The sequence below is a fragment of the Pleurodeles waltl genome, chromosome 5 (assembly GCF_031143425.1).
Source record: "Pleurodeles waltl isolate 20211129_DDA chromosome 5, aPleWal1.hap1.20221129, whole genome shotgun sequence".
NCBI classification, from domain to species: domain Eukaryota; kingdom Metazoa; phylum Chordata; class Amphibia; order Caudata; family Salamandridae; genus Pleurodeles; species Pleurodeles waltl.
The window spans coordinates 100,752,006-100,775,912 of record NC_090444.1 but is presented as its reverse complement, the minus strand read 5'-3'; positions in this window follow the sequence as shown (position 1 = coordinate 100,775,912).

Here is a 23,907-nt window from a genome sequence, read left to right as displayed (position 1 = left end):
CCACAAGAAAAAACCAAAACAGAATACTTATACTTCTGTTGACTAACGTTCACAGTCAAGACGTCATCAGTCACTTAACAGGACTAAAGCAGACTGGGTTTCCTTTCCTATCAGTCGCCCTAAGTATGGGAAACAAAAAAGAGGGCTAAAATTAGCTCAGTATATCATCGCTTCACCAGTATTCAAGGGCGACGAGTACAGGTTAATGCAGAAAAAGGGGAGTGACAAAATAGTGCAACACTCAGTGATCAAGTGGTTGTAGGCACACCATGCTGGTAACATATAAAGTGGCTTACCATCTCAATTTAGAGAATAGGCTTCATGGGATATCGCTGGCCCATCACCCGGTACACAGTAAATCTGATGGTAAGAGAACATGTGCCAAAAAGAAAAGGGGGGGCGTCATATTATAGTTATATACTTGTCATAAAAGTCCGAGGCACAAATGGTTAGAGATAAGCCAACCAAGTTGGGGAAATGTAGGACTGACAATAAAAGTGGAATTCAAAAGTTTTATTTACATATGACTCACTTCAAGTCTTATACACATACATCATAGAAGCAGCAAAAAACAGAGAAAAAACTGTCATCAATTCTGTGTGAATGTTCATAAATCTCCCCAATATCACGTATATTATATTGCATGTAGCCAGTTTCGTTGAGTAAAGAGATACTTCATCCTAAAACACACTAAGAGATGTGTCAAAGGTCAAAAGTAGAGTGGCACATGAGAGGAATAAAGATATGGGGGTATGTCGTGGCCCAGGAGTGATCATACCTTTATATAACACACCGTAGTCAATATGAAGAGAAACAAAGACTAGGACCGAAGGAGTGCAATCTGTTAGACTGCGGCCGTATCATTAGGTGTAGAGCATGGGGTCCCCCGGCCTGAATACATTGTAGCGTTCGAAAAAGATGCCGTGGTAAAGTTTCTGCAAGAAAAGTGGAACACTTACTTGCGCGGTTACCGGTTTCGTCTGCAGCACCTACCCGGGGGTCGCGTTCCCGAACATATGCGGAACGGAAGGCTGCCGGTATAAATAATACGCGCGTAGAGCGCGTGTCCATCAATTAGGGAATCAGTTGCCAAGTAACGTCCTCGTCACTGGCAGGCCTCTATGGAAATCGAAGAAGGACTCTAAAATCGGGACGCGATGAGAGCACTCTATGTGCGGCGGCCATCTTAAAGTGATATAGGGATTGAAAATAGCTTGGTTACGACTATCAGGAGATACCAAAAAACAGTTGTGGATCAGATTAGTCGTACTAATATCATTTGTCCAGAGAGGCTAATTCAAATCTCATCCAGTAGGAGTAAAAAGAAGATGACCAACAGGCAGAACCTTCTGAAAGTGGTTGTAAGAAGGGCAGAGAAGTGTATGTATGAAATAAATAAAAAACAAAAAACAGAAAACCAAGTTGGTTCCTATTTGGAGAGGTGGAACCAGGGAATGTCATTGTTTAGTCCCTGTTGGTGGGTATGGAGTCTATATACCCAGCGTTGTTCAAGCTCAAATAACGGTCGGGTACCTGGTGTGTCGCAAGTCTGTAATACCACCCATCGGATGTCGTCTGGTGTGTGGTTAAGTTCAATAAAATGTATACTAAGTTTGGTAGTAATACGTCCACACCGAATGTTACTACGGTGTTCACTTACCCTAATCTTTACAGGTCGTGTGGTCATCCCTACGTATCTAAGATTGCATGGACAGGTGATAAGGTAAACACAATTGCGGGTGTTGCAGTTAGTATGTTTCATCAGATGCCATGTTAAAAATGGCTCTAACTTTAAGATGTCTGTGCGTATAGTGAGAGCGCAGACGTTGCAATTCCCACATGGAAAATGACCTTTAACTGGGGGGAGATCCCATAGAGATTTCTGTCTGTTTGAGGTGGTGGTGGGTCTGGGTCGGGTGTGTACCAGCATGTCTTTTATGTTTGCGGTCCTTTTAAATGCAAACACAGGCTTGGGAATATTTTCGCCCCCACTGCAGAGGACCGGCCATCTTTTATTGATTATCTTCTTAACTGTGTTAGAAAGTGGAGTAAATGTCGATACACAGGTAAGCTTGTTGTCCGTAGATTTAGGGTTAAGTTGTAATAGTGAGTCCCTATTACTATACTTAGCTCGTTTGTAAGCTGTTTTAATGACTCTCTCAGGGTAATGGCGGTCGTGGAGTTTAACCTGTAGTTCAGAGGCTTGAGTATTAAATAGTCGTACATCACTACAGTTTCGTCTGAGGCATAAAAACTGTCCAAAGGGTAAATTCTCTCTCAGTGCTTTAGGATGGTGACTCTCGTATAATAATAGGCTGTTCCGATCAGTGGTTTTGTGAAAGGTGCGGGTCCTCAATCGACCTTCCTCTATGCTGATTAATAAATCTAGGAAGGGGATCTCTGTAGTAGATACAGAGGAAGTGAAGTTGAGGAAGGGGTCTAGACTATTTACCCAAGCCGAGAACGCATCTACTACATCAATAGGGCCATGCCAAATGACAAGGATGTCGTCTATATAGCGACGCCACAACTTGATATTGGCGGAAAAGGGGTTGGACTCAGGTAGGATGAAACGTTTCTCAAAGTCGTACATGTACAAACATGCTAAGCTAGGGGCAAAAGTACTACCCATCGAGGTTCCGCGGATTTGATGGAAAAGTTTATCCTCAAACTGGAAAAAGTTACGAGGCATAGCCAAACTAGCACAGTGCATGATAAAATGAACAGGTGTTGTGAATTCTGAACTAGTAGATAAGAGGGATGACTCAACTACCTCCAGTGTAGCCACTTGGGGGATGTTTGTGTATAAAGCCTCAACATCAAGTGTGATCAGGGCATCAACACGCACTGTGGAATTTATAGTTTCAATCAGATTAAGAACGTCTGTAGTGTCTCTCAGGTAAGTGGTTGATTGTTGTACAAGAGGTCGTAGGAAATGGTCACAGAATATCGAAAGTGGTTCAAGGATGGACCCAATCCCTGAGACTATAGGGCGTCCTGGTGGAGGAGAAATGCCCTTGTGAATTTTGGGGAGGCAGTAGAAATAAGGGATACGAGGGTCCTCTGTATCCAAAAATTCTGCTTCCTTTTGGGATATCCAAGCGTTGTTAACGGCTTCCTCTATCATCCCACGTATCTCAGTTTGCAATGATCCCGTTGGATCCTGATCAACATGGGCATAATAGGTAGATTCGCCAAGAAGGCGAAGGCATTCCTGTCTGTAATCTTCAGTATTCATCACAACAATGGCGCCTCCTTTGTCAGCTGGTTTGATAGTAATATTGGAATCAGCTGCTAGAGCTCGGAGTGCCTCATTCTCGATTCTGGACAGGTTAGTAAATTTATGTTGTGGTCGTAGGTTTTCGATATCGGAAGTGACCGATTTCTCGAAAGCCTGAACCTCGCAAGGCATGGTGGAGAGTGGAGGTATGAATTGGGAAGGCTTTTTGAGGCCCGAGTCCAATGGAGAATCGACAGTAGGTTTGTCTTTAAAGAAAAATTGGAGGCGTATTTTCCTGAAGAACCGAAACAGTGTACATTGTAAACGAAAAGAATCGTCCTTTGGAGTGGGGACATACCCCAGTCCTTTGTTCAATACCTTGGTTTCATCAGGGGAGAGGAGTCTGGAGGACAAATTAACCACTAGGTCTTTGTTGAGGGGGTCTTGCCCTGGCTCCTCGTGACCATCTGTGGTTCCTCCTGAGACCAGTGGACTCGTCTTCCTCTTCCTCGTCTTCTGCCTCTTCCTCTGCCCCTGCCTCGGCCTAAAAAAGGCATATAAGGTGGCATTGGACGGGGTTGATAAAAAGGGAAAGGTTGTTGCCATGTCATCGGGTGACCAGGATGATATTGTGGATAATTAAAATAAGGTTGGGGTCTGTCATCATCCGTGCTCCATCCATCAGAGGATGAGCTGTGGCTATATTTACGGGGTTTCCTACCAGAGGTGGAGGAGTCATCTGATGAGACGGAAGGGGTCTCCATCGTGTAATCATCTCTAATGTATGGGTAGATCTTCTCTCTATTAAACCTGTTGATATCTTTTTGTAACTTGGTGATCTTCTGTTGAGTCAAGAACTCTTTGGTTTCGTTAAGGTCAGTGTTGATTTCTGCTAATCGGCTCTTAAATGCTGCTATAGAGATTGAGGCACTTCTCTATTCTCTATGAAAGTGATCTGAATCGCTATAGACTCTGCTAGTCGTCTAGATGTATTGATAATGAGGACCAGCCAGTCCCGGGTGCATTTCCATGCTATCTGAGCCCAGTCCTTCCTAAAGGCAAGGTCTTGTAGGAAGATCCTGGGCATATTTGATACCAGTAGTCCATTTGGAGCTATATTAGCTCTCAAGTATTCGGTCATAATAGTCCCATGCAGGACTGTTTTGACCAGGTCACGTTTGAGTGAAGACAGTTTATCCCATTCTTCTTTGGTGGGACCAGAAGGTCCTGCACCATCATTAACAAAAATGGAGGGAGTCTGCAAAATAGCAGACACGATGTCATCGTCAAAGCTGAGACCTTGAAAATTATCCATATTAATGATCTCAGAGAAATTAGCAAATAAACAACCCCACAGCGAACCTGCTGTGCTAAATACTTCGAAAAAAAGGGGGGTAAGAGGAGGATTGGTCGGTCCAGTGTACGTCCTCCCAATCCAGTACTAATATGATATGGTACACTGTTCCGAAATCGAAAGGAGAGGAAAAAGAGAAAGAGTCCTGTTAATCAGGAGCAATGGTCCTCACACACCATATCTGGTGTCATGCTTCATCATCGGACAGCTCCTCGTCAGACCGGCGCTGCAATGTCTGACGGGCACCCCCGTAGGGGGGGCTCTTTGCCGGAGATCTTTTTGAATATACTCGATGATGCCACGGAGCCAAAATATGGGTCCGAGAGAGGAGAAAATGTACAAAAAAAGGAATAATAAAATTGGCTCAGATCCCTCACCTAATAGTTTATTATTTGCTGTTGGGAAATGGTCAAGATTAAAAAGAAATCAAGGGAGTGAAACTAGAGACAATGCTTGAACACTCACACAAGATCAATCAAAGTAATTGAGGAGGACGGAAAAGGTCCGACACTCCTTAATATGCGGTCGACATGTTTTGCGTCGTTGCTGGTCCAACAGGATCCCGTGACGCTTCTTCAGGACCTAATTTAATTATAGATTTTCTCCACAAGAAAAAAACAAAACAGAATATTTATACTTCTGTTGACTAACGTTCACAGTCAAGACGTCATCAGTCACTTAACAGGACTAAAGCAGACTGGGTTTCCTTTCCTATCAGTCGCTCTAAGTATGGGAAACAAAAAAGAGGGCTAAAATTAGCTCAGTATATCATCGCTTCACCAGTATTCAAGGGCGACGAGTACAGGTTAATGCAGAAAAAGGGGAGTGACAAAATAGTGCAACACTCAGTGATCAAGTGGTTGTAGGCACACCATGCTGGTGACATATAAAGTGGCTTACCATCTCAATTTAGAGAATAGGCTTCATGGGATATCGCTGGCCCATCACCCGGTACACAGTAAATCTGATGGTAAGAGAACATGTGCCAAAAAGAAAAGGGGGGGCATCATATTATAGTTATATACTCGTCATAAAAGTCCGAGGCACAAATGGTTAGAGATAAGCCAACCAAGTTGGGGAAATGTAGGACTGACAATAAAAGTGGAATTCAAAAGTTGTATTTACATATGACTCACTTCAAGTCTTATACACATACATCATAGAAGCAGCAAAAAACAGAGAAAAAACAGTCATCAATTCTGTGTGAATGTTCATAAATCTCCCCAATATCACGTATATTATAGGGCATGTAGCCAGTTTCGTTGAGTAAAGAGATACTTCATCCTAAAACACACTAAGAGATGTGTCAAAGGTCAAAAGTAGAGTGGCACATGAGAGGAATAAAGATATGGGGGTATGTCGTGGCCCAGGAATGATCATACCTTTATATAACACACCGTAGTCAATTTGAAGAGAAACAAAGACTAGGACCGAAGGAGTGCAATCTGTTAGACTGCGGCCGTATCATTAGGTGTAGAGCATGGGGTCCCCCGGCCTGAATACATTGTAGCGTTCGAAAAAGATGCCGTGGTAAAGTTTCTGCAAGAAAAGTGGAACACTTACTTGCGCGGTTACCGGTTTCGTCTGCAGCACCTACCCGGGGGTCGCGTTCCCGAACATATGCGGAACGGAAGGCTGCCGGTATAAATAATACGCGCGTAGAGCGCGTGTCCATCAATTAGGGAATCAGTTGGCAAGTAACGTCCTCGTCACTGGCAGGCCTCTATGGAAATCAAAGAAGGACTCTAAAATCGGGACGCGATGAGAGCACTCTATGTGCGGCGGCCATCTTAAAGTGATATAGGGATTGAAAATAGCTTGGTTACGACTATCAGGAGATACCAAAAAACAGTTGTGGATCAGATTAGTCGTACTAATATCATTTGTCCAGAGAGGCTAATTCAAATCTCATCCAGTAGGAGTAAAAAGAAGATGACCAACAGGCAGAACCTTCTGAAAGTGGTTGTAAGAAGGGCAGAGAAGTGTATATATGAAATAAATAAAAAACAAAAAACAGAAAACCAAGTTGGTTCCTATTTGGAGAGGTGGAACCAGGGGATGTCATCGTTTAGTCCCTGTTGGTGGGTATGGAGTCTATATACCCAGCGTTGTTCAAGCTCAAATAACGGTCGGGTACCTGGTGTGTCGCAAGTCTGTAATACCACCCATCGGATGTCGTCTGGTGTGTGGTTAAGTTCAATAAAATGTATACTAAGTTTGGTAGTAATACGTCCACACCGAATGTTACTACGGTGTTCATTTACCCTAATCTTTACAGGTCGTGTGGTCATCCCTACGTATCTAAGATTGCATGGACAGGTGATAAGGTAAACACAATTGCGGGTGTTGCAGTTAGTATGTTTCATCAGATGCCATGTTAAAAATGGCTCTAACTTTAAGATGTATGTGCGTATAGTGAGAGCGCAGACGTTGCAATTCCCACATGGAAAATGACCTTTAACTGGGGGGAGATCCCATAGAGATTTCTGTCTGTTTGAGGTGGTGGTGGGTCTGGGTCGGGTGTGTACCAGCATGTCTTTTATGTTTGCGGTCCTTTTAAATGCAAACACAGGCTTGGGAATATTTTCGCCCCCACTGCAGAGGACCGGCCATCTTTTATTGATTATCTTCTTAACTGTGTTAGAAAGTGGAGTAACTGTCGATACACAGGTAAGCTTGTTGTCCGTAGATTTAGGGTTAAGTTGTAATAGTGAGTCCCTATTACTATACTTAGCTCGTTTGTAAGCTGTTTTAATGACTCTCTCAGGGTAATGGCGGTCGTGTAGTTTAACCTGTAGTTCAGAGGCTTGAGTATTAAATAGTCGTACATCACTACACTTTCGTCTGAGGCGTAAAAACTGTCCAAAGGGTAAATTCTCTCTCAGTGCTTTAGGATGGTGACTCTCATATAATAATAGGCTGTTCCGATCAGTGGTTTTGTGAAAGGTGCGGGTCCTCAATCGACCTTCCTCTATGCTGATTAATACATCTAGGAAGGGGATCTCTGTAGTAGATACAGAGAAAGTGAAGTTGAGGAAGGGGTCTAGACTATTTACCCAAGCCGAGAACGCATCTACTACATCAATAGGGCCATGACAAATGACAAGGATGTCGTCTATATAGCGACGCCACAACTTGATATTGGCGGAAAAGGGGTTGGACTCAGGTAGGATGAAACGTTTCTCAAAGTCGTACATGTACAAACATGCTAAGCTAGGGGCAAAAGTACTACCCATCGAGGTTCCGCGGATTTGATGGAAAAGTTTATCCTCAAACTGGAAAAAGTTACGAGTCATAGCCAAACTAGCACAGTGCATGATAAAATGAACAGGTGTTGTGAATTCTGAACTAGTAGATAAGAGGGATGACTCAACTACCTCCAGTGTAGCCACTTGGGGGATGTTTGTGTATAAAGCCTCAACATCAAGTGTGATCAGGGCATCAACACGCACTGTGGAATTTATAGTTTCAATCAGATTAAGAACGTCTGTAGTGTCTCTCAGGTAAGTGGTTGATTGTTGTACAAGAGGTCGTAGGAAATGGTCACAGAATATCGAAAGTGGTTCAAGGATGGACCCAATCCCTGAGACTTTAGGGCGTCCTGGTGGAGGAGAAATGCCCTTGTGAATTTTGGGGAGGCAGTAGAAATAAGGGATACGAGGGTCCTCTGTATCCAAAAATTCTGCTTCCTTTTGGGATATCCAAGCGTTGTTAACGGCTTCCTCTATCATCCCACGTATCTCAGTTTGCAACGATCCCGTTGGATCCTGATCAACATGGGCATAATAGGTAGAGTCGCCAAGAAGGCGAAGGCATTCCTGTCTGTAATCTTCAGTATTGATCACAACAATGGCGCCTCCTTTGTCAGCTGGTTTGATAGTAATATTGGAATCAGCTGCTAGAGCTCGGAGTGCCTCATTCTCGATTCTGGACAGGTTAGTAAATTTATGTTGTGGTCGTAGGTTTTCGATATCGGAAGTGACCGATTTCTCGAAAGCACACACATACATCTACATGCAGCCATGTTGCATGCAACGTACCTATGATGTACTCACCTGTTGGTCTGGAGGCCCATACGACTGCCCATACAGGGGTAGGAACCCATCCACAAGCTTCTCCAACACCTCCATCGTGAAGGCTGGGGCCCTTTGCCCTGTGGCACTGGCCATGGCAGGTTCCAGGCACAGGTCCCAGCAGCACACGCAGTGGAGATGTATCACCGTTGAAAGTCAGGAATCAAGTGAAGTTGTAGAAAGAAAATGGCTGTCACGTCCGCGACGGTGAACACCGTCACCGCCGGCGTTGATCATCATTGGTTCCTGTACTCCATAGAGCCCCATGTTAGCCAATGAGGATTGGAACAACAGTGCAGACCGCCTGCCGCCATGACGCCTAATGCTGGCGAAGTGCAGTCACTTACAACTGTTCCTGCATACAGGACAGGCAGTTGCCATTTCCTACTTCTGGTACACATTTTATGAATTCATATGTGCACCATTAGAGTCTACTGTACACACCTGGACAAATCTAATGTCCTACATACATACATGCTCTGTGTACTATGATGTTGTGTGTCCATAGGTCATGTTGTCACACCCTTATTACTTTTGGCTCACTTAGATACCAACCACTGCGGAGGAATAGGATGAGGAGGCACGCACCCGTGTACAGACCCCTTGTGGACTTGGCTACACTGGAGAACCGGCACATCATACTCATCTATTGTCTGGACAGGGCCACAATCACAGAGATGGTTGCACAACTGGAGCCTGATCTGATACCTGCTACCGTAGCACCACAGCAATTCCCCCTCTTGTGCAGGTACTGTCAGTGCTCCATTTCCTGGAAACTGGTTCTTTCCAAGTGACTTTGGGCTTGGCTGCATGCATGTCAGAGCCAATGTTCTCGAATGTGCTTTGAAGGGTTTTGGCTGCCTTGCTCAAACATATGAGCAGCTACATCGCATTTCCCCAGGTTGATGATTTGCCCACTGTGAAGGCTGGATTTTATGCAATAGGACGCATACCACATGTGATTGGGGCATTGACATCACCCATATTGCCAGGGCAAACAAACAGGTGTACAGGAACAGGAAGAGTTTCCACTCTCTCAATGTCCAGATGGTGTGCCTTGCTGACCAGTACATCTCCCACATCACTGCCAAATATCCTGGATCTGTGCATAATGCCTATGTCTTGATGAATAGCAGTGTCCCACAGGTGATGGGATTACTACAGAGGCACAGAGTATGGCTTATAGGTGAGCTTAAGTCCCCACCCAAAGTATGTCAGTGTATGCCTACTGGAGTCATACCTCATGCCATTGTGCACTGCTAATGTGTGTCCCTCACTTCTTCCAGGTGACACCGGCTACCCAAACCTGTCCTGGCTGTTGACCCCTGTTAAGAATCCAAGAACAGGGGCTGAAAATGGGTACAATGATGCACATGGACTTACCAGGAGGTTTGTGGAATGCACTTTTGGTCTCCTGAAAGCCAGGTTCAGGTGCCTCCATTTGACAGGTGGATCCTTATGCTACTCCCCTAAGAAGGTCTGACAGATCGTGGTGGTCTGCTGCATGCTGCACAATTTGGCCCTCAGATGCCAAGTGCCCTATCTGCAGGAGGAGGGGGGTGATAATGCACCTGTGGCAGCAGTGGACACTGAGGACAGTGAGGAGGAGGAAGAGGATGTAGACAACAGGACACATATCATTCAGTAGTACTTCCAATGACACTCAGGTAAGACTGTTGATCAATATATGTCCCCATTTTAGTAATGTGCTGTGTGGCTGTTGTGTTGTGCAAGTCATTACCTTTGCATCCCAATTGACTGTCACCTATGCCTTCCCTTATTGCAGATGTTGGTGTGGTCACAACAGTGTACTGATGTCATGTCTATAAACTGCTGGCACACATTTGTTGGATGGATTAACACATTATGGGACATTTGCACAGGTTAATGCAGTTCAATAGAGTTCAATACATTGCACATTTCTTACTGGTAAAGCACTATTACTCTAGTTGTGTTCAAGGGGGTTTATTTGACTTAGAACAATACAATGGAAAGTGCAATAGAGTGGGGTGATGGTTGGGAAAAGTCCAGTGTAGTGGGCCAGTCTGTTTGTAGCACAGGTCCAGTGTCCATGGGGCCATAGGTAGGGGAGCAATGGCAGTCCTAAGTGAACAAGGTGAATCAGTGGAACACAAGGGGGACATTCTGGAGGCTCATTTCCTGGCGGTGGTCTTGGTCTTGGCAACTGACTAAGGTGTCTGTCTAGGTCGCAGGGAACGTTTGCGGGGTGGTTCACCTTCTGCACCGGGAGGACTGCTGGTGGCCTGTGAGTCCGGTGACAGGGCCTCCTCTCCACTTGCTGCAGCAGATATGCAGGGTTGGTCAGTGCACTGGCTGGTGGAAGGGGTGCGCTGTTGTGTTTGTGTACTCACGCATGATGCTCTCCATGTCACTCAGCACCCCTGCAATGGAGGCCATGGTGGTATTCAAGACCTGCAATTGTTGCATGGCCTCCTGGTGGTGTTCCCCCTGCAGCTGTTGGTTCTACTGCATGATGTTGCTCACCTGACCCATCCTGTCCTGGGATTGTTGGTATGCCCCCAGGGCATTTGTGAGTGCCTTCTGGCCTCCCCCTGGTGCACAGCTGTCCTCCAACTGTCCCAGGCCCCTGTGTCCCCTGAATGGTGCATTCACTCCCACTTAGACCAGGACCCTCATCGTCTTGCCTGTGTGGTGTCGACTTGGGTCCCTGTACAGGTGGGCACACTACTGATTGACATGAACTGGGGTGGAGGTTTGGGAGTGTTGGCTGGCTGCTGTGGTGTTTGAGTCTTGGGGGGAGGTCCTGTGGTGGACTCGCTGTGGGATGTGGTAGCCGACTGACCTGTGGTCCCAGATGGGCCAGGGAGTTCATCCAGATCAAGTCCCCCAGAGTTACTGCCATCACTGAGGGCATCTTCTGGTGGGGAACCGGGTTGCTGTGGCACCTCCTCGCCGTTAACATTGGCTGGTGCACCTGTGGGGATGTAAGTGATATGTTAGGGTGATTGTCTGTTACATAGTCCGCATTTCTACCTTTCCCAATAATATTGGTGTTGTCTTCCCACCTTTGGTAGTGTATGGTGATGGATTGTGGGATTGGTAGTTCTACATGCTGTCCATGCATTGATGGTGGGTGTGTATGCAGAGCTGGGAGGGATGTGCTTGCAGTGGGTATGGCATGCAGGGGTAGACATTTAGGTGTGGTAAATTCGGGGTGGTGCACTGTGTGGGATGGAGTGGGGTGAAGGGAGTCAGGGTGAGGGCGTGACATGGCATGCAGGTATGGGTGATGGTGGGTTGGTTATGGTGACTTACCAGTGTCCAGTCCTCCGGGTACTTCAGTGAGGCCCTCAGGATGCAGTATTGCCAAGACTTTCTCCTCCCGTGCTGTCCACTGTGGGGGAGGAGGTGGGTGTCCACCGTCAGTCCTCCTGATGGCGAGCTGGTGCCTTGATGCAATGGAATGCACCTTCCCCTGTAGGCCATTCCACCTCTTCCTTATGTCGTCCTTTGTGCATGGGTTTGTTCCCACGATGTTCACCCTGTCCATGATCCTCCGCCATAGCTCCATCTTCCTGGCAATGGAGATCTGCTGTACCTGTGCTCCAAACAGCTGTGGCTCTACCCTGACTATTTCCTCCACCATCACCCGCAACTCCTCATCAGTAAAACGGGGGTGCCTTTGTGGGGATATGGGTGTTGTGTGGTGTGTGTGTTGTGCAGAGGGTGATGTGTGATGTGGTGGGGTGTGTGGTGCGTAACGGATCAATGGGTAGTTGTGCGTGTTTGTGCAGTTATCTCTGGGATTGGCGTGGCAAGGTGTAGGTTTGTGGGTGATGTGGGGGGGTGTTTTATAGTGCTGTTGGTGGGTGTGTGGGTGTGTGTATTTGTGTCAGGTGTGGGTTTTTTGTTTTGGACAATGTTGCCTTGTTTTGTTTTTGGGTGGCCATTTCCGCCGTGACAGTGCGCACTGCTAATGGTTTACCACAGTTGAATGTCCGCTGTGGTGATTCGTGGGTCATTATTTGGAGGGCGTTGTTTTGGTGGTGTAACGGTATGTGTGCTAGTTCCGACAGTTTATTGTGTTCGTTGGGTCTGGCGGATTTGTGGTTGTGGCTGGTTTCTGTCGGTTTTGTGTGTGTATGTCATAATCTGGCTGACGGATGTTCGTATCCGCGGCAGTATGTTGGCAGCCGTCACCGCGGCAGTATTCAGAATTTACCGCCAATGTCATAATGAGGGCCTCTGTGTGGTAGAAACGGAAACACTTCCGTTGTTTTTGAAGTGCTCTTTAGAGAACTTAGGCGGTTTTCTCCAGCATGTTTGTCTTTGTTTCAAAGGCAGATATCCTCACTCAGTTCAAGGAATTTTGTCCATGAAAGGCAATCTCGGGCAGCTCCAATTTGCATCTAGAAATTGTAAGGAGTTGGACTTAGCAAAGTCTATGCTCTAAAGGTGCTTGAAAGACATGTTTTTTTAGCTTCAGGTAATTAGCAATGGAAGGTATTAGTAAAGGTCTACTTGGCAAGTATACAAAATTAGTCAGGGCTTTGAAGGAGACAGAAACATGAACAGTTAGGAAAAACTTAGGGTAGATGTGCTTTCAAAGGGATATCACATAGGCAGAAACAGCCAGAAAAAGCAGTAGAGATACACATTCTCTCACATAATCTTCACCAAAGGACTCAAACCCATTGACGTTTTACTTCCCTGATACTCAGCTAAGCAGAAGACTCCAAACCATGGCCAATGCAGCTACCAGCTTCCCCCTGAACTACCCATCATGCACACACCCTGTACCTCAATGTGCTGCATTAGCTCATCATATAAAGCTCTCTTCAAACTCCTGACACACAAATTCAAAACCAAACACTGGCCCAGCATACCTCAAAATCACCTAAGATTTCAGAAATCTTCCAGACACCTTTGCTCAGCAGGACTTGTACTTGCACACATTCCATGCATACATAGTACCAGAACAGGCAGTAGTAACGTCTCCTACCATGCTCCAAAAGGCTGGAATTGCCTGCCCAAACATATCTGCACAGTCTCTAAAATCATTTAATTTCACACAAAGTTGAAGACCTGGCTTTTCAACTAGGTGAGTCTATGGATCAGCCCTGACTGCTCCTGCGTTGGCTGCAGGATATCCTCTCGGGTGATAGTGGACTTTACACATACTCATAACATTACAGAGAACCCCTGAAACCATATATTTGTGTTGCTTGCTATGTTCATCCTCCATCAGAACATAGTAGATGTTTAGTTTGCTATATGGTAATTACATTACAGTCACATCACTGCATATAATGGTGGACAGGACACATGTGTGTGTTCTCACTGACTACACTGTATGTCAAAAACTAATGTTCTTCGTAGTTCAGGACATGCACTTTAGGGTTTTTAAGATGGTCTTTCCCAGCATATATACTTTAGTTTCCAAGGTAGATATGCTCTGGCAGTTTGAAGAATGTGAGCCTTGAAAAGCAGTATTAGACATCTTCCAAAGTGTATCCACAAACTGGAAGGAGTTGGATTTAGCACAGTGAGTGTGCTAAAGGCGCTTGAAAGGCACGTCTTTGTGTTATCTTTTAAGTATAGTTTTCCATTGGCAGCAGACAGAGACATGGAGTACGTGGTCTCTGAAGTCACAATTTAAAAAAACATCTTTTGGTAAAGTTATATTTTAGATTGTCCATTTGAAAATGCCAGGGAGAGGACGGTATAGGCGCACAGCGAGCGCCCTCTTTGATGTATGTCTGACTATAAGGGGACACTCCCCCTCCCGGATACCAGAGGCCAGTAGCCTCTAGGGATAGGGCCTCCTCAAGGTAGCCCCTTGGCAAGGTAGGCCGTTTTTCTTCTTCTACTTACACTCCAAGCGCGAGTCTTAGGGATCCTTTGCCCTGATGAATGCCCGAGACCTTCCTAGCTCACCACTGAGGGCAGAAACATGTCGGCTATCACTTTTAGATAGGTGACCCTGTGAGTCCTTGCTCTCACAGAGGCGTCCCAATCTACGTTTTTAACCACACCAAACAGACCCTACCATTTAATTTTACACAGGTATCTGTTTAGGTGTTTTTATTCCCTAGTTTAGCTGGATCCCGATCTTTCCAGACCCAGAATTGATTTACGCACTCCCTCCTGTTCTTTTAACAGCGAGGTTGAGTCCGCCCAGGTGGCACTGTCCTACCTGGGTGGGGCTAGGTGGTCACATGAGGAAGCATGACACTATATAGTGTGTGAGACCACCTAGTCCGTAAATGAAATTCTCCCTCCATCCTTTTTCATCTCCCACAGCTCTCCATCACCACACTGTACCCACCTCCTCCAGTAGAGGACCACGAGTAACCTAGGGCACTACTGGTGCACCTGTGGGTTGCCTCTCGAGGTAACAGATGAACCCCGTACTCCTGTTGTGTGTTTTCATTTTCTTGCTTAACCAGTCAGTGCCTCTGCCTGCCTATGGAATCCAGTTGGGTTCTTTGTGAATTCCCTCTAGAAAGTGACACAAAGGGAGCTGAGGTGTGTCCTGCATATCCTGATGGGTCTTCCTGGGCTAAAGTGGGAGGGAGGAGCTGACATCTGCACCTGAATGGTCTGTGCCTGCCCTCACACAATGCAGTCCCCAATCCCCTGGAGTGTGTCTGGAGCCAGGCTTGGGCAAGGCAGGATCTTGTGAACAACGGGTACTTTCCTTTAATGTTTGCCTACTTCTAAGGCAGCCTTGAGTATAATTAGTGGACCCAAAACCCCAGACTTTTAGAACACTTCTAGATCAAGAGAAACCTCTGCCAAGGATAAGGGCTGAAGAGCTGTGAGGTGGAGTACTGCCCCTTTGCTGTGTCTGCTTTGCTGGGTTGGCCTGCAGTTGCTGCTTTTGCCTGGGAGAGGACAAAGACTGAATCTTGCTGTGTATCCTGCTTGTGAAGTTTCTCCAAGGGCTAGGGCTGAGCTTGCCTCCTGTTAAGAAGTCTCAGGGACATCAAGACTTCACCTACCAGCCTCTGGGCACGTTTGCTGCGGACTCTAACTCGCCAGTTGGTGCTCATTCCAGTTTCTGGGCCCTTGAGAGTGAAAGCTGGCCTAAAAACAAGAAAAACCAGGTGCACCGACTCTGGATGACTCCAGGACCGAAGTCGCTACCCGACTTTGCCTACACCTGAAACTGTGGTCCCAGCTGGAGTGTGACAACCATGAGTGATGCCGCAGGCCTGATGCTGCTGCAGCCCTGCTGAAATCCTGCGACTCTGTGAGTCCTGAGTGCTGTGTCACAGACATCCATGACACCCAACTCTGCTGCGGTGCCTGTAGCCTGGTGGTGTGATCGTGACCCCAAAAGGTCGCCTATCATGTCTTAACCCATAGGATTCATTGACCACACGCATCGTCAGAAACTGATTCCTCTCACTGACACTGCATCACCTCTGCTGATCTGCAGTAAGGAGCCGACTCCGCACTGGTTCCAGTGACATCTCGCCTCCCTGACTCCGTGCACCAGCTTATTTCCTTGTTACCAAAGGTACTGAACCTAGGGGTCTGTACGACTTCGTGACCGGCGCCACCCTCCTCGTGAGTGGCATAGGATTGTTGGAAACGACACCGTCAATGATACCGCGATAGCCCCAGTTGGCGATATTGTGTTTCTAAGCGCTATATTGAAGTTTAATCTTTAAAAATTCATATCTTTGCGTGTGTATGTTGGAGTTTTGGTATTCAGGTCTTGTTTTACTCAGATAAATATTGGCTATTTTTCTAATGGGTGTTGGATGCTTTTGTGGTGTTTTCACTGTGTTACTGTGTGTGTTGGTACAAATATTTTACACATTGCCTCTGAGATAAGCCTGACTGCTTGTGCCAAGCTACCAAGGGGGTGATCAGCGGTTACCTGAGCTGTGCATCTTCCTTAGCCTGACTAGGATGAGGGTCCCTACTAGGACAGGGTGCACACTGACTGCCAACTAGATACACCATTTCTAACAGAGTCCTACTGTCCCAGCCATATAAACTTGGGGACTGGCAACAGACCCGCAGGGAACTCCTGGATGATTGGCGTAGGTTGGAGAAACATACACACACAGCCTGTTGACAAAGATTACATTCAGAAGAAGACAAGACAGATGCCATGCTCGTAAACTTACTTAGACAGCAGGTGAATCAGGAGCTAATTGTGGTAGTACAGAATGCACAATACGCAAACAGCAATCAATAGGGTATTTAAGATACAGCTGGGTAACCTATTTGAAGATCATGCGCACAGCATGGTGGACCATGGTGCTGCCCTCTTGGTGGAGATCACACTCCCGAGACTGGGAGAAGAGGTATATGCCTCCTTGGATGAGCCTACTAACCGTGAGGAACTACTGACTGCTATTAGGTGACTTAAAACTGCAAAAACCCTGGGAAGGGGTGGCCTCCCAGCATATTTTTATCAACACTATGCTGGTATGATTGTACGACGGAACACCGACTTTAAAAACAACTACTGCCTTACCAACAAGGTCGGAACACCAACCTCGTTCTTACTACTAATGATTTTACCTCGAATGCCTTAACAACGATATTTCGTTGTAAAGGCATTCCTGATAAAAGCATTAGTAATAGGCACCATTCACCCTACATCCCTCACCCCACCCCCCCAGCCCCACCACACCCCAAAACCTAAAACCCCCTGACCCCCACCCCCTCCCCAAAACCAAAAACGCCCCACCCCCCAACCCCACCCCAAAACCTAAAACCCCCTGACCCCCCACCCTCTCCCCAAAACCAAAAACGCCCCACACCCCCAACCCCACCCCAAAACCTAAAACCCCTTAACCCCCCACCCCCACCCCCTCCCCAAAACCAAAAATGCGCCCCCCTCCAAACCCCACCCCAAAACCTAAAACCCCCTGACCCCCCACCCCCTCCCCAAAACAAAAAACGCCCCACCCCCCAACCCCACCCCAAAACCTAAAACCCCCTGACCCCCTACCCGCTCCCCAAAACCAAAAATGCCCCAACCCCACCCCAAAACCTAAAACCCCCTAACCCCCACCCCCTCCCCCAAACCAAAAACGCCCCACCCCCCCAACCCCAGCCCAAAACCTAAAACACCCCGCCCCCCCACCTCCTCCCCAAAACCTAAACCCACCGCTTACCTTAGTCGACCCCTTCTCACCTGCGTCGTCCTCCTTCGCCAACTCCCTTCTTTGTACCTTAACCACGCATGTTCGTTGTTCAGAACATACGTAGTTAAGGCACAAAATAACGGAGTCGTGGTTAAAAAAAGCGTTGTTGCGCTTTCGTTAACCACGACTTTCGTAAAAAGAAAGTCGTAAAAAAGGATGTTTCCCTGCTGGTATGGTAGTGGAGAAGCTGCAAGAGGTGTACAATGAGGCACGCCAGAGGGGGCACCTACCTGACTTTATACATGAAACACTATTAGTGTTAGTCCCCAAACCAGACAAGAACCCTGTGGAGCCCTCATTCTATAGACTGCTGTCTTTCCTGAACGTAAACGTTAAAATCTTGAATGATGTCCTAGAGGCACAGTTGTTCTCACACCTACCTGCACTTAAAAATACAGACCAGAGTGGATTTGTACCCCAGAGAAGCATCATGTATAACCTTAGACGCCCAACTCATGTGTATCATGCACCTCACCTGAGGGAGGGCCCACATGCCTCCACTTTTCTAGATATTGAAGAAGCGTTCATTTTGGTACACTCAGAATATTTATGGTTGGTGTTAGACAAAGTGGGTCTTGGCCCTCAGTATATTGCTTGGGTTTTATGTCTGCATGCAGACCCCGGAGTGCAAGTGCATAGGGCAATATAGTATCAAATAGGTTTCTACTTTGTAAAGGCATGCAGCAGGGTTGCCCCCGTCACCCCTCTTTTTTGCACTTGCAATGGAACCCATGACAGGGTTGATCTGCCGAAAGTTGAGGCCCTGGGGAATCCCAGCAGGAGATACCACACATGTGGTCCCTATATGCTCAATGCTCATGATGCCCTGATTTACCTATGGTGCCCAGACATCACCATACCTATACTACTGGCTGCCCTACAGGCCTTTGGAGAGGTGTTGGGCCCCTTTGTGACCATACATAAGTCAGCTATTTGCCCTGTGTACACTGGCAGAGACACAGTTGAAGTCCCTCCCATGGGTGGGGAGGAGAAGGGATTTGGTATTTGGGAATAAGAATGGCCCACATGAAACTGAAGTTCTTAGATCTTAATATAGGAAGAGTGATGGAGGGCTTTAGAGTGGCAATCCGATTCTGGAAAGAACTACCCTTGTCCCTGATGGGTAGGGAGGCTGTGGTGAAGATGGTGTAACTTCTCAGATGCATCCATAGGTTACAGGGAACTTTCTATGAGATCCCCCAGCGATACTTCACAGAGCTGGATAGCTTGATTTCCAATCTACTATGGGCTAATAAACGGAAAAGAATAGGCTTACTTATGCTCAAGCAGACCTGGGCACATGGTGGGATTGAAACCCTTAATATAGAACTTTACTACTTGGCAGTCCATCTGCAACACACGGTCCATTGGCTGGACAATGATGACAACTGGGTAAAAACTCTCTTAAAGGTATACATGGAGTTCATACACTGCCTGTCTTACTTATGAGTGGGGCGTGGATAAAGCAGGCGATGACATTATCCATCAGATGTGTAGAGTATGGGAACGCGAAGGAACCCACACACTTGTGCAAGGGACATTCCGGTTTGGGATCTGAAACCTTTTGTACAAGTGGGAGAAGTAATATCTGTACAAAAATGGAAGGATGGTGGCTTTGAGATCCTGGGAGATCTTCATCCTGGCGATAAATTTATGACGCAGAAAGACACCATGGATTCATTTGCATTAGGAACAGGACAGTATTTGCAGTATGCAAAAATTGCAGTAACAGACCACGAGCTTGGCCACGCTTCCCCGAAGAACCCCCATCTCCCACTGGGTGACAGCACTTTTAGACATGGCAGGAGGCAGTAGATTGACATCCCATGTAGCATTGCGGGAGAATCTACCAAGGTTAACCACCAAGGCACAGGAGAAATGGGAGTTGGCAATGGGAAACACCTTGACTGCACCTGAGTGGGAGAGAGTGCATACTGGGGTGAAGGAGGTGAGCACCAATTCCCCGTTTTAAATTAATACAATATAACTTTATCTTCATCAAGCATACTTATTCCCAACGACATTACATCATATTTACAACACTCAGTCGGGCGGTTGCCCTCGATGTGGCACCCGGGTGGCTGACTTTTTCCGCATAGTGTGGCACTAACATGTTTCTGGAGAGAAACAGTAGGGAATCCTAGCAAGGTTAGAGATACCATTTACGCCCCAGACCATACTGCTGGGACTAATCCTGTCACTGAAAAAAAGAAACATAGCTGTAAATTTGTGCTACTAGGGTTGCTACTTGCAAAATGCTGCATTGCCATTAAATGGTTGGGTGCTAGTCTACCCAGATCTGAGGACGGCTTGGCTTAGAGATACGGGACAATGGACAGTGGCTGAAGAAGTGAGGATGAAACGTGCAGAGAGATGAAAAACTAGCGGACAACCTAGCTGCATGGGCACAGATGTTATAGGAACTATGCAAACCAGTAGAGAGAGTGTAAGGGAATGGGGAAGTGAGCGAAATGGAGTTGACCAAATCTTCTGTTAATGCATGCATTAGCAAGAGAAAGTAGGAGACCGTACCTCTCCGGGGGATGGGCTGTCCAGAAGAGATACCTTGTGGACAGAGAGAGCTTCAGCGGAAATTAGTTGGGGCTCAAGCTGCGGTTGAACTGGGTGACTAAAAGACCCTCGACGAGCGGCACATAAATGGAAGTATGGATCACAATAATGTATGTATGACACATGTACCCAGACTGCAGGTGATAGAAACATATGAGTAGCATAAGGGGGTGTGGGCAGGAGGGGGGATTGTTCATAGGAATGCAATGTCGTGCTAATTCTGTTGAAAATGTAATAATGTAGTGTCAATACTCTGCGTTTATACTATAAACTTAATAAAAAATTATGTTTAAAAACTACCCAGCATTTCCATGTTTCCCTCTCATCCTTGAAGATATTCTTGCAGATTATGGAATTTTCCAGCACAAAAATTTAAGAAAATGCATGATTTCAGGCAGTGTGAGGTTTGCAGGGAATTGTGGGTAAGAAAGCCTTATGGGATCCATGCTAGGTACACCACCCTGGAATCCACTGGTTGTCTAGTTTTCAAAAAATGTCTGTGGCTTGTAGGTTTGCGTGGGTGGTGCCACAGCATGGCCCTAAATACCGCAGCTACCGCTATTGCTTCTCTCTCAATGTAGCACTTTAGGGCCTTTTGTGTTTTGATCTCTTGGTTCACCCACACAAGTTAAGTCCCATTCATATCTGGAGACGTGAAGGAATTCAGGGTGATAGCAAATGTGTTGCTTCCTGCAGATTCAAGAACTTTCTGCCACAGAAATGGGATTCAATTTTGTTTTAGCCGAAGTTTGAGGTTTGCAAGGGCTTCTGGATGCAATTACCTGGCAGCCTTGCAAGTCACACCCCTGGTTTACCCTTGTTTTGTATTTAAAAAAATGTTTGGTAGGTTTCCCTAGTTGGCAGCTGAGCTAGGACCCTAAATCCACAGCTACCCACATTGCAAACAATGGGTACATTTTCAGTGCAAAAATGTGATGTGGCCATTTTGTGTTTGGTTAGCTTTCTTGTCATGGACAGCAGGCCAACCCACACAAATGAGGTAGTATTTTTATTGAGAGACTTTGGGGAATGATGGGTGGTGGGAAACTTGTGGCTGCCCACAAATTCCAGATGTTTTTCTCACAGAAATGTGTGGGAAATGTGTGTTTTTAATCAAAGTTTGAGATTTGCAAAGGCTTCTTGGTAGAAGTACCTGGTGTGAGCCATGCAAGTCACACACCCCTGGACTACTCTGGTTGTCTAGTTTTAAAAAATGTGCCGGTTTGCTAGGTTTCCCTAGGTGCCGGATGAGCTAGGGCCTAAAATCCACAGCAACCTGCATTACAAAAAAAGGGTCTGTTTTCAATGCAAAATCATGATATGTCTATGTTGCGTTTGGAGTCCTTTCCTGTTGTCAGCAGTAGGACTATCCATACAAGAGAGGTAGCATTTTAATCAAGAGACTTGGTGGAATCCTGGGTAGTAGGACATTTTGGCTCCCCGCAGACTACAGAAGTTGTCCTCTCAGAAAAATGTGTTTTAGTGAAAGTTTGAGGTTTGCAAAGGCTTCTAGGTAATAACACCCGGTGACAAACATGCAAGTCACACCACCCTGGACACCACTGATTGTCTAGTTTTCATTAAATGTGCACATTTGTTAGGTGTCCTTAGGTATCAGCTGAGCTACAGGCCACAATCTACAGCTGCCCACATTCGAAGAAAGGGTAAATTTTCAGTGCAAAATGTGCTGTGTCCATGATGTGTTTTAAGCCCTTTCCTTTTGCAGGCACTAAGCCTACCCACACAAGTAAGGTACCTTTTTTATCAGGAGACTTGAGGAACTGCTGGGTTGTAGGACATTTTTGTCTCCCCGTGGATTCCAGACATTTTCCTCACAGAAATGTGAAGAAAATGTGTGTTTTTAGCCAAAGTTTGAGGTTTACCAAAGATTGTCGGTAAGGAAACCTGATGTGAACCATGCAAGTCATCCCACCCTGGATTTCTCTAAATGTGTAGCTTTAAAATTTATGCAAGTGTGCTAGGTTTCCCTAGTTGCTGACTGACCTGGGCATAAACTCCACAGCAACCCACATTGCAAAAAAAGGGTAATTTTTCAGTGGAAAAATATGATGTGTCCATGTTGCTTTTTGGCCTGTTTCCTGTCATGGGCATAAAGGCCAGCCCTCACAAGTCAGGTACCATTTTCATCTGAAGACATTTGGGAATACAGGATAGTAGAATACTTGTTATTACCAATTGGATTTCACTGCATTAATGCCTTCCAAATGTAAGACAATGTATAAGAAAAAGAAGACATTTTAAAAGATGCACTCTGAATAGCATGCTAGTATGGGTAGCCACAAATTCAGAGATGTACAAATAGCCACTGCTCCCAAACTCCATACCTGGTGCTGATTTCAGAAATGCATAAGATTCTATGTTAACCATTTTTCGCTCTACATATTCACAATGTGAATTGGTATAAACTCTCTACACAATGTAGGGTGCAGCTCTGTTCGCTCTTGGTACCTTGGATTCTTGGACAACCTACAAACCATATATTTCCCAGCAACCAGAAGAGTCTTACGGGCATAATGGTATATGACTTTTTTTTATCTGTGACAAAAAATTACAGATGAAAATGTTGTCACAAATAGCCAATTTTTCTGCTCAATTCTAATATTTCTAAATTTCAACAGTTAGTTTCCTCTGGAAACCCTTGAGGGATCTACACATATGACCCCTTCCTAAATTCAAAATGGTGTCTTTATTTCAGAGATCTATAGCTTTCCTGGATCTCCTTTGGGTTTCATACCACAAAATGGAAGTAGGTTGAAAGCACAAAAAATAGGAAAAATGGGCTACCTGTTTGAACAATGCCAAAACTGTAGTAAAACATAGGTTTTTTTATTTAGTTCTGCATAGTCTTAAAAGCTGGGAAGATGGTGACTTTATCACAGATAATCTTTTGTTGGTGCAATTTTTATGAAAGAGACTCTTTTCTGTAGAGCACTTTTTTCATTTTACCCCAAAAAACTCAAAATGTAGCTATATTATGCCTATTTTCTCAGTCCTCTCCAGGGGAATCCACAAATCCTGGTTACTTTTGGAATTTCCACGGTTTTGGGAAAACAGCACACAAATATGGGGTGGATACCTTGTATGGAAAAAAAAAGTTATGGAGGTCTATGAGCAAAGTACCCCAAATATCCATAAAAGAGCACAGCGGAGGATAAGGGGGGTGGGGATATGTCCCTTTAATTGATTTTGATAATTGTTAGTGTCTTTTAGCTCATTATATTTTCTTATTTTTTCCAAATCAGTATGGAAATTTTATTTTGTTGTTTTTCTTGACTTTAAAATTGTCAGCACTGCAATAACTTTATACACATTTCTATGGGGAATTACCACATCAACCAATAGCTGAGTAGAGTTTTACAAAAAATGTTGACACCAAACCAGGGTGTATTTATTAAGTTGGCTGGGTGTACCGTTTCTCAAATTAGTAACCACTTTCTGACACTTGCCCTTTGGGAGTTGTGTGTGTTGAGCTTGTGTGCAGTGAAGTGACTGTGAGTGATATGAAATATCAAG